This window comes from Felis catus, chromosome C1 (genome assembly GCF_018350175.1).
Source record: "Felis catus isolate Fca126 chromosome C1, F.catus_Fca126_mat1.0, whole genome shotgun sequence".
Taxonomy (NCBI): domain Eukaryota; kingdom Metazoa; phylum Chordata; class Mammalia; order Carnivora; family Felidae; genus Felis; species Felis catus.
In genome coordinates, this window is record NC_058375.1 from 217,754,101 (window position 1) to 217,770,085 (window position 15,985).

General features: G+C 48.7%; 1 long non-coding RNA gene across 1 annotated transcript; it reads left to right on the forward strand.

The window, feature by feature from the left end:
* Positions 1–9,629: 9,629 nt before the first annotated feature.
* Positions 9,630–14,125, forward strand: LOC123379321. Its single transcript, XR_006583659.1, has 2 exons — positions 9,630–9,828; positions 10,889–14,125. It is a non-coding gene; the product is annotated as an uncharacterized LOC123379321 (long non-coding RNA).
* Positions 14,126–15,985: the final 1,860 nt, after the last annotated feature.

Consider the following 15,985-nt stretch of genomic DNA (forward strand, 5'->3'; position numbering starts at 1 on the left):
CGTTTAGTGAGGGTGCTGTTAGAGATCCCTGACGCACACCGCTTTCACCGTAAGGCTGCCTCGGAACCCTCCAGGAGCCCCTGAACCCTGTGCGGTTCCTATAGCCACCTGCCACGCCCACCCTGCTCCACTCTCCACGTCCTGAGCAAGTGGGAGCTTCTACCTTCCCATTTCGGGGCCACCTGATCGCTCTGGTCAGACAGAGAAGTCGGGGGTGGGGAGGATGTGTTTGGAAAGAGGGCTGGGCTAGAGATTAGGAAACCTGGGTCTGGGTGCTGCTTGGGCACAGGCCATGGCACCGACCCCAGTCTAAGTCAGCTCACTCCTAGGGGCTCTGTTTCCTCATTTGGCTCGTAATAGTTTGAATAATTGGATTATTCCTGGGGCTCCTGGGTAGCTCAAATGGTTAAGTGTCTGACTCTTGATTTTCGCTCAGGTCATGATCTAATGGTCCATGAGATGAGCCCAGCATTGGGCTCTATGCTGACAACACAGAGCCTGTTTGGGATTCACTCTCTCTCTCTCTCTCTCTCTCTCTCTCTCTCAATAAACAAACATTTTAAAAAAATGAAATAATTGGATTACTCCTAAACTATCTTTAATATTTAAAAGGTGTTTCTTGGGGCGCCTGGGTGGCTCAGTCGGTTGAGCGTCCGACTTCATCTCAGGTCACGATCTCACAGCTCGTGACTTCGAGTCCCACGTCGGGCTCGGTGCTGACAGCTCAGAGCCTGGAGCCCGCTTTGGATTCTGTGTCTCCCTCTCTCTCTGCCCCTAACCCACTCGCATTCTGTCTCTGTCTCTCTCAAAAATAAATAAACATAAAAAAAAAAAATTTAAAGGTGTTTCTTGGCAAGTTGTGCCTATTGGAAATCAGAGACCTCTCCTGACTTTTCCACGACCTGCCTGAGGTCTTACTAAGATGCTAGGAGGTTCTAGAACTTTCCCCCTTGACCCTGTAGAACTTGGCTCCCCTGGTGTCCCAACTTGCTCTGACTTCGGGTTAGTCTTTGGCGGATGAAATGTTCCTGCATCTGCTGTTTTCCTGTAGCGAAGTTGCTCTGTGGTGCACAGTGTATTGTTTTATTCTTTGCTCTTGAATCCCAGTCAGAAGTTCCAGAAGGGGATAAAAGAAGACAGTCCCGAGGGGGCCGTTGTTCAGCACAAACACCCTTAAGCCTCTGGGTGTGTCTGTCATCAGTTCTTGTGCAGACATCACGGGCTACCACAGTCTGTCGTTCCTGACTAGCTCTGGGAGGCTGTTTGACAATCAAATAGAAGGGAGTTAGCACAGAGCGGCCCCCCACCAATACCTTCTGTCTGTCCAAGTTTTAATTCGTGCCCAGAGGCATAGAGATGATTTATTTTCAGTACTAAAAGAACCTCTAAAGGGACAGGTGTCCAGCCCTCCAGGGAGCTGAATGAACAAGAGTGTGAAGGAACTCTTTTAGGAATGGAAGTCAGCGTACCGTGATCCCCAGGGATAAAGAGAGAAAGCTCAGGCTTACCCTTGCGTATGGAGGACGGCCGGACAAGTCCCATCCGTCAGGGAATCATCGTGTGTCCTGCTTTATGGACTGACCAGCGACTTACTTTCCATCAGCAGACGGTTCGAATGAACCCAGAGATGAGGTCTAGGGACAATCATTTTGAAAATATAAGTCACAAGTAAGTGAGAAATTCTATGTGAAAGTGGTTAGCACAGCACTGGACATGTGGTAGGGGTCCTATAACTATTGATTCTTCCTCCCATATAAACATTATTAAATGAGGCATTTTGTGGGGTAATCGGGACCAGTAGGGAAGCGGAAAGTGTGGCAGATTCGTTTCCTAAAATGGCGGCACTGGTACCTGCCACCCCACATGACCCTTTGCAATGTGACCCTGCTGTTCCTCCCAGTAAGAGGCAGAGTCCCTTTCTCCTCCCCTCAAATCTGGGTGGGCCCTGTGAGTTTTCTTGACCAAGAGAATGTGGCAGAAACAGTGTCGTGTAAGTCCCTAAAATGTCTATAGCTTCTACTTTGGACTCTGAGAAACCTAACTCTCCTGAGACCAACCACCATGCTGTGAGGAAGCCCAAGTCAGCCAGGGTGAAAGAACAGCCATATGGAGGTGCCAGACCTGGGAGTGAAGCCTCCTGGGACCTTCCAGCCCAGCCCAGCCCAGGCACCCACTGAATCCACGTAGCCAATGATCCCAGCCGGTATCCCACAGCACAGACCAAGCACCCGGCCAGAATTCCTGCCCCATGTGATCAAGAACAAATGAAATGATGACTGTTTGAAGCCGCTAAATTTACTACAGGTGGTCTGTGGACTGAAGTCGGGTCTCCTCTAACTGCTCATCCAGCCCTAACATTCCATCAGCCGTGGGTGGGGTATCTGAGGACTGACCCCAGGGAAGACTCTTTAGGCTCTACGACTACCAGAAACCAGAGAACTGGACAGACACAAGCTTATCTAATTTTTCTATTTTTCTGGCATAACGATAAGGCCACAGGCAGGCAGTTGAGGGGCTGGCGAGACACCTCTACAGTACGGCCAGGATGTGGGCTCCTTCCTGCCTCCTCCTCCTCCAATTCTTCCATGTGATTTTGGCCCATATGCTCCCTGGAAGGGTCCACCACTTCTAGATAACTTGCTCACACTTCCAGGTAGGAAGGAAGAGAGGGAAAGGACAAGTCTCAAAAGGAAATTCCAGTTTGATCTGTCCCTTTTCATCGAGAAAGCAACTGCTTTCCTAGAAGCGTCACCTGTCACCCCGCTGCTAAAGTCTTCTGGGCCAGGATGTGGTGGGGAATCTACCTTTAGTGACAGGAGGAGCTGGGCACACTCTGACACGAACCCGCTTTTGTGGTTGAGGAGAAGGACACCAGCCTGTACCAGGTGTTAGAAGTAAGGAAGCGGGGGGGGGGGGGGCGTGTGTGTATACTGGGGAGGCAATCAGTAATGTCCACTGCAGTCAGAAGGTCAGTGGGCTGAAAAGGCCTTTGGACAAGACGAATTATGGTGGCATATGCCAGATGGAAGTTGACGTGTACTTTTCCCTCTCCTGGGTGCTTCTGCATGGAAAGGGAAGATTATGTGTACAGATATATAAGAGTATAGGATATTATATAATATATATATATCCACACACACATACATACATATACATATGTATATGTGTATATATAGCACATAGCCTACACTATCTATGCTACTTATATATAGTAGAATATTGTAGATATAGATATAGATATAGATATAGATATAGACATAGATATAGATATAGATATAGACATAGATAGGTATATATACACACTAATCACCATTTAATGTTTGGACTTCAGTGTTGGAGTTTGAGGCTGATTCTCTGACTTGCCTTCCTCCACATCTTCTCCAGGTCCAGTTAATGTGCCTTTTTGCTCCACAGAGGCTAAAAGCTAGACACTAGACTTCCCAGACTCCCTTGCAGCAGGGGTTCCGGTTGTGACTTAGTCTGTGTGCCAATCAGGACCGCTCCAAGAAAAATATCGATTTATTGCTGAACATCTGAAACTAATATCATGTTTTATGTCCATTATACCTCAAATAAAAAGGAAGCACTCCTTTAGGACGTGCGTTCAGAAGTGAGTTGAGTAGGAAAGGGCAGGTCCTGATGAGGCTCCCGAGGCAGCTCCCCACTCAGGCAGCTTGCTGGGGAGCCTCTGTGGCATCAGAGACGTTTATGGAAGCTCACCTGGAATCATATCCTCCAGAACCTCCATAAGTGTACTGTCTGCCCAATAACAGAGGTAATCCCTTTCTAAACTGGCCAGAGTGACTCTGCCCTCTGTAACCAAGGCTTGATCACAGAGCCCTCGATCCATTTCAGCCTCCCCTACTCCCCAGCTATGTGACCTGGGACAAGCGAGGTCATCGCTCTAGGCCTCGATGTCTTTTCTCTCAAATGGACTCTTTGCTTAGATTGATTATAAAACCTCGAGAAAAATGCTCTGCATAATGCCCGGCCCAGAGTGAACGTCCAACAAACATTAGCTTCCACAACCTTCTCTCAGAAGCGTTAGTGAAAATGCAATGGAGGTAGACGTTGAATGGTGGGGGCGGGACTAGAGAGACGTCCTGATATAAGATAATGGCCCTGTGCCCCACGGGGTTTCAAGGAGGTGGCACACAGGAGCCCAGACTCAGAACCCGTGCTGATATCTGTCTCTTCCAGTAACGTACAAGCCCTGGGGTCTTAGGCTGAGTTTCAAGCTATTTGTATTTCTTTCAGCTTCTCCCATCAATCCTGATACAGAGGAGTCTGTATGGAAAAGGCCTGGATGGAAACTTCCAAATGCTGAGAACAGTCTCGGAACTAGTCACCATGCCCTTACCATCTATGAGGCACGACTCATGTGCCCACGCTCTGTTGGCCGCAGCTGTGGTGGCGACCAGGACAGAAGCCGTCATTGTCTTCCTAGAGTTTCCCATCTAGCACAGGAGACAGACGCTGGAGAGTTCACCTCTGCTTATGTATATCTGTTAGGATGGATGTGATAGAAGAAGGGATTGCAGCCATGCCTCCAGGGAGGGCGCACCTGAAAAAGTCACGTTTAGGTTGATGCTTGATTAAGGAAATAAATCTGTATCAGCTACTTTAGTTTCCCTGTGAGACTTTTGGTGGCCAAGCCGCTCGTGGCGCCAAATGTAGCTTTTGTAGGGAGCAGAGAGTAAGTAAATGTTGCTGAAGGCAGTAGGGAGCCAACGCAGACAGCGGAGGCACAAAGTTGTGTGCTTAAGGTCAATCTGGCAGAGTGTGGAAGATACAAAAGGAAGTGGAGGGAGGGCTGGGGTTCGGTCACAGACCTGGACCACCTCAGTGGGAACAGAAAAACAGCAGAACGAGAGTTTTTCCAGAGAACCTACAGATTTTGTCACATGTCCAAGTTTCCTTCTTGTGGATCTTCAGAAAAAAAAAAAAGAAGGGAAATGTAATCATTTAATTGGCCCAACTTCTCCTTGGGGAAGCTTTAATGACACCCCGTGTGTGCCTATCAACAGCTCAGATCCCACTATTATTTGACGGGTAATCTGCTTTAATCCCCGTAACAATGAGAACTCAGGGGGGAAAGGACATCTTCCTCTCTGCCCCACGACGCCTGCAGAACGAGCATCCAGTAAGGGGCAGTCGGCAGTGGGAACAATTGTGGGTGGCACTTAACAAATGTTTACGGAAGGAGACGTTGCACAAATGAACAACACCACATAGTAAACAATGTGGACACAGCCCTTTCCCTCCGACTCTTAGAGGAATGTCCTGTCAGTTTCGATGTCCTTTGAGGACAGGCTGTCATAATCGGTAAGAGCTGGGGCTTATGGAGCCAAGTCCTGAGCTCAGTACTGCAGAGAGTTCCGTGGGGTGTCTTGGGGGCAGGGAGAGGGGAGATGCCCTGTGGACGGACCCAGGCAGCCAGGGAAGGGGAGGGGCCGGCTGTGGATCCTGGCCACTCCCCTCACAGGGTGATGGAAGGAAGGGCTGTCAAATATCAGTGACAATATCTACTCCGCCCAATTCATAGCATCGCTGTGGAGCCCGGACAGACAATGCGGGAAAGAGCTTCTGGGTCCCATAAAGATGCAGAGACTTACTAGTTACAATTTCTCAGAACCGCAGAGCGCAAATTGGAACTGTCGAGTGGACTCCTGTGGACTGCGGGGACTGATCTGGCCCGGGTAAGCAGTACCATGCAGGCTCCCTGGCAAAGGTACATTCTGAGCAGAATTTAAAAGAAGGGAATGTAGGGATCTGCAGAGAAGTGAAGGAACTCTTTCGTTCTTCGTTAAGATTGCTTCGGCTGTCTTGGCCCTCTGAATTTCTGCAGTTTTCGACCAGGCTCATCAAATGCCACCAAACAGACCTTTGGGGGGTTTTATTGGGATTGTATTGAATCCATAGGTTCCTTTAGGTAGGACTGGCATTTTTACAATCTTGGATTTTTCTATCAATGAGCATGGCATAATCTCTCCTTGTATGTACAGGAAAAGCATTAACCGAAGATTTGACTGCCCGTACTATTGAGAATCCGTGAGAGGCTTATACTGAAGAAGGAAATCACAAGCCCACCCACACTTGAAGAATTGTAGTTTCTGTTATCTCAAAAGGGGGTCCCTGCATCAGAAGGGAATGAGGACCCTAAAGACGGAGCGGTGTCACTGAGGATCAGGTGCCTACCAGGGGCTTGCTGGTCAAAGAAACATGGCTCCAGGAGCCCCAACTCACAGTTTGCTGAGGAGCTGTCTGTTCTTGGCCAGGAGGATTGTTGATTCTGTGCCTCAGAGTTATCAGATATAAACAGCAACAGTAATATCTACCTTGTTACTTCATGGGTCATCTGAAGAAATTAAACAAAATTCCCTCCAAATTATAGGATTTCATCTAAATTTTTTAAATTTTTTTAATGTTTATTATTTATTTTTTGAAAGAGAGAAGGAAAGACAGAGTGTAAGCAGGGAGGGGCAGAAAGAGAGGGAGACACAGAATCCAAAGCAGGCTCCAGGCTCTGAGCCATCAGCACAGAGCCCGATGTGGGGCTCAAACCCATGAACCGTGAGATCATGACCGAGACGAAGTCAGACGCTCAGCCGACTGAGCCACCCAGTCACCCCTCCAAATATTTTTAAATGTTTATTTATTTATTTTTGAGAGAGAGAGAGAGAGAGAGAGAGAGAGAGAGAGAGAGCACAAGCAGGAGAGGGCCAGAGAGAGAGGGAGACACAGAATCCGAAGCAGGTTCCAGGCTCCATGCTGTCTGCACAGAGCCTGATACGGGGCTCAAACACACAAACCTCTGGATCGTGACCTGAGCTCAAGTCAGAAGCTCAACTGACTGAGCCACCCAGGCATCCCTCTATCCAAATATTAAAAGTCACTCCTACTCCCATCACACAATCACTTCACGGGATTGCTGTTAGGAAACAGATTGCCACCCAACTTCTGCAGAAGGTCAAGGATGGTGGGTGCTAGAAATTGCTACACAGAGGCAAGTTCTTAAGAAAGTAGCCCACTAATGGTGACCTCTTTTTTTTTTAAGAAGGCATCACTTCACTAAAATTTAGCTTGGAAGCTATCCTCGACTCTTTCTTTTCACTCACCTCCAATCATCAAGTCCTTTCCCTTTTTAAATGTGGCTAGATAGTACGCCCCCTCCCAACCTTGATGCCTATTGCCCCAGTCCTGGTGTCTCGGCCTGGGTGACCCAGCAAGCAGGGTCCAAGGCAGAATCGTGCATGCTCGTTACTCTACCAGAGGGTGCATTCCCTGGAAAACAGCCGTGAGCAGGGAGGGCAGTAAGCCAGGGGGGAAAAGAGAGAGCCAATCTGAGGGTTGGGGTGTCACCTGATGACCTCCACTTTGTCACAAGTGTCCTTTCTGGCTAGTCCTTATGGAACCATTTTCTGAAGGACCTAAGAATGCTTGAGTCTGAGAACAATTCGTTCTGAGGAAGGAAGGAGAAATAACTCTACTTGCCTGCATCCTGCACTGATCTAAAGTTCGTGCCATGGGACTCTAATTCCCCATGAATTTGCAGGTTGCACACACATGGACACTGGGGCGGGAGGAGAGGTGGGCAGGGAGGCACCATAGGACTGTGCCGACGTGACTCCTTGGAATCCATACGGAGCTGGTCAGAGTGGCGGCCGCCGCAGAACAAGTAGCCAAAGGGCCTGGAAATAGACGAGGAACAAAAGATACACCTGCTCCCATCATCTCTCATGTGGGCGACTTCAAGGGCTCCCCAATGTCCTGTGCGCTGGCCAGTCTTAATAGACATCTAAGGTATTTGCTGAATGCTCTTACTGTCTCTTCCTTTAAAAGTCTTCCTTATGACATTGTTTCCTACAAAGGGACTATTTCCTCTCTATTGCCATCTATTGCCTGAGATAGCAAAAAAGAATCAGACCGAGATTTGATATGGAGCCTCCTGGAGTCATATAAACTGGATTTGAATCTTGCTCTGCTACACTCTTGCTTTGTGACCTTGGGTATCTCTGAACTGCATCCCGATTATAAAATGGGGAAATGGTCCTACCAAGTAAGATGTTGTGAGTATTACGTGAGTGACTGTATGTTGGACCACTTCACTTCCTTGTGAGTGTTAGCACAAGGAAGCCTGCAGCATTGTCAGCGGCCATGACCGTCAACATTCACTGCCACTGTCACCAGCATGATCGTCACTGTCAGGGGCGCCTGGGTGGCTCAGTCAGTTAAGTGTCTGACTTCAGCCGAGGTCATGATCTCACGGTTTGTGGGCTCAAGCCCTGCGTCAGCTCTGTGGTGACAGCTTGAAGCTTCCTTCAGATTGTGTCCACCTCTGTCTCTGCACCTCCCCAACTGTGTTGTGTGTCTCTGTCTCTGAAAAATAAATAAACGTTAAAAAATTATTTTTAAAAATTAAAAAAAAGACTAGGATGAGTCAAACTTGTAAAAAAAAAAAGCTGTATCAACTATGGAGTCATCTGTGAGGATTGGAGGTCACAATTCCTCTGATCCCCCTCATAATTCCCAAGCTCTGCATCATCCAAAACACATTTAAAGAAAGGAAAAGCAAGAGAAAGGGGTTTGGATAGGGAAGGGGATGGAGATACATCTAAACAGGGACAGAGAGAGAGAGAGAGAGAGGAGGAGGAGACTTGTGGATGTAATGTTTCCTGGGAAATCACCTGTTCCATCCCCAGGACAACACTCCAGGGTGGGATTTATTAACCCCATTCCGCAAATGAAGAAAAGAAAGCCCAGAGAGATCAAGGAATACACCCCAGAGTACAGGGCTGGTAAATCAGTGAGCCCGGGACTGTGCTCTTCCCAACCCCCATGTTTCCCAGCACAGAGCTCCCCTCTTGTGGCTTTGGGGGTGTTCTACTGCTTGAAGACCAGGAATTAATCCCTGTGCCCATAGGAATGCTCTTAGAGCAGAGATAATTCAGCGATACACCCCCTTGTATATTTTGTATGTTTCCCCTCTTCCACCTGGTTCAGAGCTGGAAGTCAATCTTTTAGCCACTCAGCTAAATTCCCGGGGCACTCTTAAGATACAGAAATTCCATCTGTAAATAGCAAAACTGTTAGACCAGATTAAACTTGCCAAAGTGATTTGAGCAGGAGCTGAGAAAAATGGACCCCCTTGAAATGATACGCTATCAGCCAACAGTAACATAACCCTGGAAACGAACCTTTCAGTTTGTTATTCAACACGCGGAACACATGGTAAGGAGGAGGCTTGGCCAAGATCTAGCATCAGCAAAGGGCGTGGAAAATGTAAGCTGTACTTAATTTGCTTTTCTTCTCCTGCTCTCCTTTCTTCTTCCCCCCCAATAAAATGATCGTGTGGGGAATTCTCCGATTTTAACGCTTGAAATCTATGGAGTCTGTCTGGAAGGTGACTGATGATAGGGTAGCCCCTGTATTAAGGATCACCATCAGAGGAGAGGAAAGTGGCCAGGCAGCCATGGGACGGAGGGGCAATTGAGTAGATTCAGATGAGGGACACATGTGGGGGGCATCTGTTCTCACTCCATTTTTCTTGTAACAGCTTAAAAATGGAAAACAAATGCTGTGGGGGACTTGTTCTAGGGAATTGATAAAGTTAAAAAAAAACGCAACCTGTGTTTCCATTGGTCAGTTTCTCCGTGAGGACCAGAGCAGCTGGGGTAGCATGCCCCTGTCAGCCCCGTCCTGAAGACGTCTGGTTTCTTCAGACCCACTAGAGCAATTCCAGGCTACACTGCACACCCTCGTCTGGCCTCTCCTTCTATTGATTTCTGGTTCTGGGGAAGCCCAAGCCCTGAGGTGACATTGGGACAGGTAAGTTGCCTTAGCTAAGGAAGCAAAAAAGCTGTTATTCTATAGTCAGGTGGGTGATTTATTGCAAAATTGTTCAGATACCCCCCCAACCCGACCCGGAACGATGCCCAGATGACAGGCCATCCGGTGTTTCCCTTTCCAGCTGGTATCTTGTATTATAACTAGCACCGTGCTTTAGACCACTTGGGGCACTAAATGTTGACCTGGTCTGTTGTCACTGTCCTCAACCGGGAGCCCAGGGGTGTTCCCTCTCTGGGAACCATCCATCTGGCCCTGGCCTCTTCTGTCTCTTTCTCCCTCTTCTTTCTCAGTCTTTCCTGTGGAAAAGTGCTTCCAAAATCTGAAATTACACCATTTTTAAAATTTATTTCATTTAAATTCAAATTAGTGAATATACAGTGTCGTCTTGGCTTCACGAGTAGAACCCAGTGACTCATCTCTTACATATAACACCCAGGGCTCATCCCAACAAGTCCCCTCCTTAATGCCCACCCCCCACTTGTTTTTTTTCTTTTTAAAAGAAATTTTTAAGTTTATTTATTTATTTTGAGAGACAGAGACAGTGTGAGTGGGGGAGAACACAGAGAGAGAGAATCCCAAGCAGGCTCCACGCTGCCAGCATGGAGCCCCATGCTGGGCTCAAACTCACAAACCATGAGATCATGACCTGAGCTGAAACCAAGAGTCAAGTGCTTAACTGACGGAACAACCCAGGTGCCCCTCCCCATCACCCATTGAACCCACCCCCCACCCACCTCCCCTCCAGCAGCCCTCAGTTTGTTCACTGTACTTAAGAGTCTCTTATGGCTTGCCTTCCTCTGATGCACACTGGGCTTTGTTCTATGTATTTCATATCAGACTATTCCAGTGGTCACAAGAGGTAGGATTTCTCTGAAGAAAACCAATAACCAACAGATGGGGTCAACGTGCCCCTTTGATCCTTTTTCTGCAGCAATGGTATCACCTCATGTGAACTCCCCCTTTCTTCGCTTTCCTTCTACAAGAAATGTTTAGCAGCCATCCGACCAACTGTTCATTGATTTGCAAACATCTATTCCAGATCAACAGAGCCTGTTCCTCTCACGGGGGAAGGTGGGGGACATCCTAGGTGTTCTCCAGTTTCCATTAGCGATGCCCTTGGGCACGCATGAAGATATGTTGCAGGCACTTCCGGTGGAGAGGCTCCTGCTTGTTGGGGATGAACTGGGTGATGGGTCACTGAATTGATGCACCCTCTTGGAATGCTCACCAGATCCATGCCCCACAGTAGGGGCAGCTGGAGAAGGGGCTCCCGCATTTACAGGTGAGGTGAATGAAGCCGGGCAACCTGCTTCTTCTGGTCTCTTTGTTCTGGAGCTGGGATCCGGAAGGAAGTGGGTGGGAGTTGCTTGCCCTGTGGAGAAGATGACCTCACATGTAGTCTGAGGAATTCTTCTGAAAGATCAGAGTCTGGAGCTCCAGTTCCCGTTGCCCCCACCCCTACATTAGGGGGTAAAGCCTGAGATCACCGCTGGGTGATGGGGCTCTGATGTATTTCAGTCTGGAAAACCACATCCTCTCTGACAGGTTGCTCTGGCTACCATTGCTGGGGCCCCTGGAGGGGGAATCCACAGAACTGCAGAGGGGCGCTTGGGCGGGCGGTGGGGGGGAGACCCAGTCACTGTATCAACACTGGGGGAGTCAGGGAGCATGGAGATACCAGAAAGGCACTGACAGCAGGCAGGGATCGCTCTCCCCAACGTGTGAACCCCAAAACAGAGGGGCGCCAAACAGGCCAAAAAGGCCTGAGACTTTGCTTCCCCTCCCCCCAACCCTATACCATGCCCAGGGAGGACATCCCTCTCCTCCTGCTCAGGTCAGAGCACCCCCCCCCGCAAGGGTCTGGAGGATCCTGGGAGGCCACAGTAGGGGGGCGGGATGGGGCCCATCAGTCCCAGGAACCTGGGTGCAGCTTAGACGTCCACTCGTTGTGGGGCTTTGAGTGCCCTCGTCCGTGAGTCTGTCATCAGGAGAAGCATGATGTGTAATGGGTGATCTGACACTCCGTAACCTGGGTCTCTGTAGTGCACCAAAGCATTCATCGCAATATGACAAAGAGAGCAGTCAGCCTTCTGCCAGGAGGCACTTAAATTCCTATTTTGGGTGATCCGTGGAAAGAAATTCACTCCTGAAACCGCAGAAGCAAACTCGGACCCATGGGCTTAGCCCGCGGACACAAGGAGACCATGGCTTTTCCCGAAATTCCAGACACAAGAAAAGGTTTGGGACCCAAGCAAGCAGCTGAGCTCTCAGGCCCAGGGGCCGATCTAGAACGCCAGTCTCCTTAACGCAAAAGAAATCAGTGTCACCAAGCACTGTTTTCGAATACCTGCATGAGAGCTTAACATGGGGTCTGAGTTGACAACCCTGTCCCGTGATTCCCGCTCACAGAACGCGTTTGTAAGGGGGTGCTCACAAAACCTGAAGGGACAGATTTTCACCCACTGTTAGAGTCAATATTTACCTTGGAAGAAAGCAGGCGTCAGAACTTGCCAATGGAGGTTTGGTCAGCACACCTGGGTGCTCGGTTGAAATCATGTCCTTCAACTGACACCCCTCGGAAAATGCTGGGATTTTTGTTACAATGGAGAAATGTCACCCAGCCCGGTGTGGCGAGAAAGCACCTGCTACGATAATTTCAACAACTCGTTCTAGGTGACTCCGGTGTTTCCTCCTGCATCACACAGCAGGCTGGGTGCACTTTCCTCACCTTATTTGTGTTTCTGTTGCTCTTTCTTTTAACCTTTTTTTTTTTTTTTTAATTTTGGAGAAGAGACACTTTGTTCCAAGTTTCGACTCTGGGACAGCGACAAACCCCCACAGCCAAAACACTCTGCAGCTGTGTCCTTTGGAGCAAGGAACGAGAGCTTCTCTGCTGACCTCACCTCACCCCAGAGGCGAGTCCTCTGCGTTCACCCAGGTTGGACTCAGGCAGGCGACAGACATGTGCGGCACCAGCCAGGTCCCCCCGGTGGCCCTGCCCACGGCAGCACGCCATCCATCACGCCACAGTCAAGACGCCAGCCAGCAGCCAGGCCGCCACAACAAGCAAAACGAGGCGGGCACCGCTGGCTCCTGTCAAGGCCTCCCGTGCACCAGCAGCCTTCATGTTAATGGGAGAAGTTGACTGAGACTATTTGACGCAGTTGCTGGAAACTAAACAGAGCAGGAGAATGATAAGCAAAGCTCTTACTTAATTAAAAGCACATTTATACAAGGTTCGGCCTGGCAGGAAAATGACAAAGGCAGTTAAAATTTTAAAATCAAGCCATTTTCTCTTGAGAGATTTCTGCCAGACCCTGGTGGATTCAGGATGCTGGGTTTTCTCTTCCAACAGAGCCTGAACATCTGAGCCGGGGTGAGCCAAGTGTGAGCTCCCTGGCTGTTTTCAAAGAAGTGGAACTTTTTCCCCAAAGTGATTCCCCTTTCTGGAGCCAATGGCAAGAGCGAGGCATGCTAGGCATGGGCCTGGATGTGGCCCCCTCCAGAAACACAAGGATGGATGTGGAAAGTACGGGGTGACTCTCTGTAGGAACAAGGGACCTTTGATATGCCTCCATGAAAATGGCTTCTTTGAGAAGACGGTCTTAAGAGTGGGTCACGGCGGCAGACGAAGGCACCAGGAAAGCCTGGGTGGAGAAAAGTGAAACGTTACAAGGTGAGAGCCGTCCTCCTCTCTTTGAAAAAAGAACTGTACGAATCCTTTGTAATTCCAGAAGGAAGACCTGGGGCCGATGGGGAAATTACAGAAGGGAGGATTTCCAATTAACAGAAGAACTTTCCAAGGAGTATTGCTCAAATAGGAAACCACAGGCAGTTCAGCCTGCCTCGGGATGTGCTGGAAGAGACCACAGCCTGTGTCTTGGTGGTACTGAGGCGGGGCAGGGGGGAGGGGCAGTGTCCCACACTGGGGGCAGGACCCGGGGACAAAGTAAACACCTGCCGTGTTCTAAAAATTCTCGGATTCCGCATCATTGCGTAACACTCTGTAGAAACATGTATTTATTGCTCAGAAATTTGGAAAACAATTGTTCTTGGACATTTTACTGTTTATTTGTCAAATCCATTTCTGAATGAGAATCCATTTGGTAAGGCAAAGGCATTTGAGCGCTCTCCGCTGGTCTAAGAACTTCATATTTCCTCAGTGAATCATTATAATCTGTGCACATGGACAGAATTCTCGCTCCTGGCGCCAAAAAGTACAATCAACCAAGGGAGAGTGTTTCTTAAATAAAAGTGGTGTTTCTAGTTGGCAAAACATAGATTATTTTTGCTATTAGAGAAATTGATTTCTTAAGACGTTGTGATTAATTATGTCTGTAAAACAGAAAATCCATCAAAGACAAAATATTTTTCCCTTCAGAAAACACAAATTCCTACAATGTCACTGACCACATATGACATTCTATTTATAGGCACCTTGTCTCCAAAGATATATCTGGGCTCACTTTCTACTCTGTCTTCCCCAGGCTCTGGGGAGATTGATGACCTATGACAAAACCAGGGGAACACTCGGTGCCATTCTGCTGGTTCTTGAGAATCGAAATGAAAGTTCTACCCTGTGCCTGGTCTGTGGAGAGGAACCTTCTGAGGAAAACAATAAAAGGTGATTCCATTTCCAATGTGAAAAGGCCCTTGTTGGCGAGTCCTGTTGGACTTGGCTTCCAAATAGATCCAGAACCCTAGCACTGTTCATCCCACCCACTGCCAACTCCCTGGCCAAAGCAGAAGGATCTTATGGCACTACCTCCAACAACGTTTGCTGCAATGGCGCCCCCTAGCATTGTGTGGGCACAGCCTATGAGCCGCAGCCCTGTCCTACGCAGGTGTCTTTCACTTAGACCATTGTACTTCCTCCTCTCCAGGCTCCCTGGGTCTCTGTCACTCCTTTTTGTTTATTCTAAACACAACAGCCAGAATGATCCTGTTAAAACCCAAGTGGGATCACTGAACATAGCTCCGATGCTTCTCAGGCCTTCTCATCCCAACCAGTGGCCTCAGTCCCTGCTTGATCCTTCTCCTCCTTACCCTCTGGGTAGGGTCCAGTGGCCCAGCTGCACTGCCTTTCTATTTCTAGAATATGCCAGGGCACCACAGCTCCAGACCTTGCTATTGTTGTCCCTCTGTCAGGAATTCTGCCCTCTGTGGGTACCTCCATGGCCAGCTTCCTCTCTCCTTGCAAGAAGGATGTCATCTTCTCTGAGGAACTGTTCCCAACCATTCTTGTTAAAATGTTAGCTGCCCCTTCACATTCCCTGTCCCTCTCCCCTGCTTTAGGGTTTCCATAGCACTGACTTTTGGCATACTACATAACTTGCTTATCTGTCCTGTTTTTGTCTGTCCCCTTCATAAGGAAACAGGATTTCTGATGGCAGGATTGCTACCCGTTTTGTTCACTGCTATGTCTCTACTGCCTGGCACTTCCCAGCACACATCAGTCCTTCAATTAATGTTTTTTGAATAAATAAATGGGTAGGTAGATGGAAGAGCAGACAGATGGATGGATGTGTGGGTGGATGGATGGATGGATGGATGTGCGGGTGGATGGATGGATGGATGGATGGATGGGCAGATGGATGGATGGGAGGACAGATGGATGCAGGTAGATGGATAGATGGATGGGCAGATAGATGGATGGTGGATGTGTGGACAGATGGATGTGGGTGGATGGATGGATGGTTGGTTGGATGGATGGATGGATGGATGGATGGATGGATGGATGGATTTTCAGGTGGATGGATGGATGGATGGGCAGATGGATGGATGGATGGATGGATGGGCAGACAGATGGATGTGGGTTGATGGATGGATGGTTGGATGGATGGATGGATGGATGGATGGATGGATAGATGGATGGATGGGCAGATGAATGGATGGATGGATGGATGGATGGATGGGCAGACAAGTGGATAGATGGATGGATGGATGGATGGATGGATGGATGGATACATGTATGGATGTGGGTGGATGGATGGATGGATGGATGGGCAGATGGATGGATGGATGGATGGGCGGACAGATGGATGTAGGTTGATGGATGGATGGTTGGATGGATGGATGGATGGATGGGCAGATGGATGGATGGATGGATGGATGGGCGGACAGATGGATGTAGGTT